Genomic DNA, 4394 nt, shown 5'->3' with positions numbered 1-4394 from the left:
TATATATATATATATATATATATATATATATATATGGTCTTGTTTTACCTACAATGTGTACTTACAGGTACATATGGGAACATTCAACTGGTCCCTATAAGTTCTGTTCTTTGAGTTGGGGTTAGGTTTAGGACTAAGGTGTGAAATCAGTTTAGGTTAGTATTAAGTACATCTTAGTATTAGTTAGGGTTAGGGTAAGGGTCTGAGTTAGGCCATATAAAATTAATGCAAGTCAATGAAATGTCCCCATATGTCATGAAAACAAAGCTGTGTGTATATATATATATATATGAGGTCCACTTTCCATCCGCATTGTGGCCTCTATGCATTTTGTTTTTACTTTGCATAACATAGTAATATTTTATAGATGAATATTTTACATATTACTATGCCAACCCACCCAGGGACTCTCAGACAGGGGGAGGTAAAGAATGGGAGCGGCTGCACAAACAGAAATAATCTCACCTAGTCCTGCTTTAATGTTTTGCCTTTTGAGGTTTTCCTCCAGCTGCGCGCAGCTCCGCTTTCTGCGCGTAAAGCGATTATTTCACAGCCAGATTAACCGAATCATGTGATGGAAACGCCTGGCTCACTGTTTCACTTTTTCTCTGTAATCCTGAACATATGAGTATGAGTCTGTGCAGCAAATATTCCACGGTGAACGCCCCCCTCTCCCCCCCAAACTGAGTGGAAATGTGCGCGCGCGTCACGCTCTGGCAGAGCTGCGGACATGACGCAGGGGTTCACCCCAAATCTCCGTTTCCGCGACACTTAGCACACTCAATAGGCATGGGTTAAACGGCTGGACTCAGCCTATTGAAGAGACAGAGAGTGGACCGAGGAGAGGAGGGCTGCTGGTGGTGGTGAGGAGGGGGGAAGAAGGCAGGGCTGTGGAGAGAGAGAGAGAGAGCAGGAGGAGGAGGAGGAGGAGGACAGCCATTACCATTCAGGATCTCTCTCCATTCTCATCTAACCGCTGGAGAGGCGGTGAAACGTTTGGAATAAGAGTGGAAACAGAAAGCTGGTTGGAGGGAGGAGGAAACATCCATCCATCCACCTCATCCATCCGGCTGCGCTCGCTCTGCGCTCGGGCTCCAGGACCGCTGCTGCCCCGGTGAAGGTAAGGTTCTCAGAACCCACATCATGTCATACCCGTGGGAGAAAAAAAATGATTTACCACATCACATCAAACCATGACGGTAGAGATGATTAGGATGAAGAACATGGATTGTGACCCACGGAGCATCAACGTGTTGATCACCTCCTCTGTCTTCATCTCAGATCGCATGTTTACGCATAAATCGGTCCCATTTCCAGGCAGCAGCGGCGCATGATCTGTGCGCTGAATGTTGAATCAGCCAGAGAGGCTTTCTGGGTCGTGAGAAGCAGGAGAGCTTTTCTTTTTTTTTCCTGGAGTCTCAGCTGCAGCGTTCAGCGAACAGCTCCGCTCACAAACGGATAAATGTCATTAGTTGGTGAGATCCTTTCTCGGACAAAGAGCCTCTTCCTGCTCCCAGACCGCTCGTGCGTGCGGCTCGTGCGTGCACCGATGCGTTTCTGGCTCCGTGTCTGATGTCCATTCATGCACACAGATCCCAGGATGAACGGGATGTGTGTGAAGCAGAGGTGATTGTCCCCCATTGATCTGCAGCCAATTAGAGCCTCCATCATGGCCTCCACCTTCATCCATCTCTGAGGATCACAGGCATCAATACAGTCTGTCTGGTAAAACCTCTGCTGGGACCAGCCGGAGGGAAGAGGAAAAATCCTCCCCTCCTGCTGCTCTGGAGCAGATGGTCTTCTCCCTCCAGTCTTATGTTGGACCTTCAGCTCTCTGAAATGAGCCAGAGAGCCTATTTACAATCAGACTCAACATAAATTGCTTTATGTTCTGGCTGCAAACATCATGTTGGGTAAAACCTGTGCAGCTGTGTGATAGTTGCATTAAAACTCTCCAGCTGCAGAGGATGAGCTGCTGATCCACCTGCTGTTTAGTTTGCAGGAGGTCAGGAAAACCGAGGGATTCTCATAAACCCAAGGTGACATTTCTGGTTTTTTTTAATGATGTTAAAAAAGTTTGAATCCTAAACATTAATCCCTTCCCCGCAACTGATCCAGGATCAGTTCACAGGCTGAAAACCTCCAGCAGAGAAGCACAGAATTCCCTCCTTACTATCTGCTGCTCATTCTGAGGTATCCAAAAGACGGGATATGCACCAGGGATCGGATCAGAGGATTTCCCCATGAATCTGCTACTCAGACCTCAAAGAAAACTGGAAATCCGGTCTGGCAGAGAAAAGCCGGAACAGTTACCTCCGACTATCTCTGGATCTGTGTTTCCTGGACGGGACTGCCTTTTACTAACCTGACAACAGCCAGATGCATGTCTCGCTCCGCCTAGCTCCACTCACATACATCTGGGAACCCGCTCATTGAAAGTGATTTCCCCAACCGAATTTATGGTCTGTCCAATCAGGACGCAGGGTGGGTGTGTCCTGGAGTGGAGAAGCAACCGTGAGATTCCAACAACAATGGCGGCTTGCATCGAGGAAGCAAGCGTTAGCATTGATGCTGCTATTTCTTCTGTGTTGTCCAATCTATCTGATATTGTTTCATTAAAAGAACATCAGAGAACGGCTTTGAAGGCTTTTGTTGGTGGAAACGATGTTTTCGCCCTTCTCCCGACCGGATTTGGCAAGAGCTTGATCTACCAAATGGCTCCTCCTCTCACAGCGTCACGGGTTAGCTTCGGTGTGAGTGGTTGAAATAGCACGATAAGTGGCTTATCCAATCATATGCAAGGAGTTTTGATAAGGCCCAGCCTTCAGTAAAGGCAATTCCTATGGCGGGTTCCCAGATGTATGTGAGTGGAGGTAGGCGGAGCGAGACATGCATCTGGCTGTTGTTAGGTTAGCCTTTTACAGCTGCTTTTTCTATGTCTGCTTCTGTCTCCTTGAACCCCAGTGGGCCTCAGCAGATGGCCGCTCACACTGAGCCTGGTTCTGCTGGAGGTTTCTTCCTGTTAAAAGGGAGTTTTTCCTCTCCACTGTCGCTACAAGCATGCTTAGTGTGAAGGATTGCTGAAGAGTCAATGAGTCGATGCAATTAACTGGTTTTCCTTAGATAGAAAACTTTGAATCAATCTGATTGGATGATCTGGTTGAACTATAAAGTGCCTTAAGATGACATGATGTGAATTGGCGCTATAGAAATAAACTGAATAGAATTGAATTGAATCTGCTGCCTGATGGTCTCCTGGTCAGATATTGAACCCCTCCCTTTGGGTCGGAGCAGCCGCCATCATCTGAGTGAGGAAGCTCATCCCAGCCTTTTGTATCCAGCATCTTATTTTCCTTTTTTTTTAATCAAATCTCATGGTTACACATGAGGGTTAGAACAATTATTCCAAAAAAAATCTACAAAAAGCATCCACCAGAATCAACCCTAAAGCTTTTGATCAAACAACCATTTTATAAAAGGAAATGAGCCGAATCTAAAATCATGAAGCAGTGAAACGAGCCGTTTCCCGATTGGACGAGCTGCTGTAACTGTTTACCAGGCTGTGAGTGAATGAGCTCAATATGAGGATAAAGGTTTGCTTTGTCCTCTTGTTAATCTTACAGGGTTTGTTTTGTCAAACAATGTGAAATTAGTTTGATTTCAGTCACACTGAGCTGCTGACATTTAGACGTCTGCCAAAACAAAGATTTAACCCCTTTTTAGGCAACTTTCTTGTTGATTACGTTTGTTTTTATTTTAAAAGCCCAAAATATTTCAAAGAGTAATTTATTATGTTGTGTTTTATAGATCGTCAGATTTATCTTGAGGTTTTCCAACCGTTTAGAGGAAAATAATGTGAATTTTCTTCTCTAATCAGCATGAAGGAATCTTCTGTAATGAAGTTCTTGGTTGTTTCCTCCTTTAGCTTCTCTGGGTCAGATTTGTTGTTTTTACCTTTAATCTGTACATTAATTGTTGGCTGGAACTAAAAAAAAAAAAAAAAAAGGGTTTGATGGTTTTGTAATTAAATTACTGAAATTAGTTCTTGTTTTAGTAACTTCAGCTGTTCTTTCTTTAGATGTTTCCTTCCTCCCATCCGTTGGCTCGGTTCTGATCCGTTCTGATGAGCCGTTCTGCTCCAGGTTGTGTTTTGCCTCATAAATGAATATGATAACTTTGGAGTTTCCAAGATAGCGAGAGCGCAGTCATCAGCGTAGCGATGAATTTAACCCATACTTCCTAATATGCGTTTATAAACCGGATGAAACTCAGATATCAAACAGAAAAACTGTGTTTTAAGTTTGTTTGTTTGCTTGTTTTTCTGTAAATTGCTGGATGATCCAGTTCTGATGCGTATCTTTCTGCTGAGTGGTACTTTAAATGTAACCTGACTC

This window comes from Cyprinodon variegatus, unplaced genomic scaffold (genome assembly GCF_000732505.1).
Source record: "Cyprinodon variegatus isolate N-32 unplaced genomic scaffold, C_variegatus-1.0 Scaffold284, whole genome shotgun sequence".
Classification (NCBI taxonomy): domain Eukaryota; kingdom Metazoa; phylum Chordata; class Actinopteri; order Cyprinodontiformes; family Cyprinodontidae; genus Cyprinodon; species Cyprinodon variegatus.
This window is presented reverse-complemented; position numbering follows the sequence as displayed.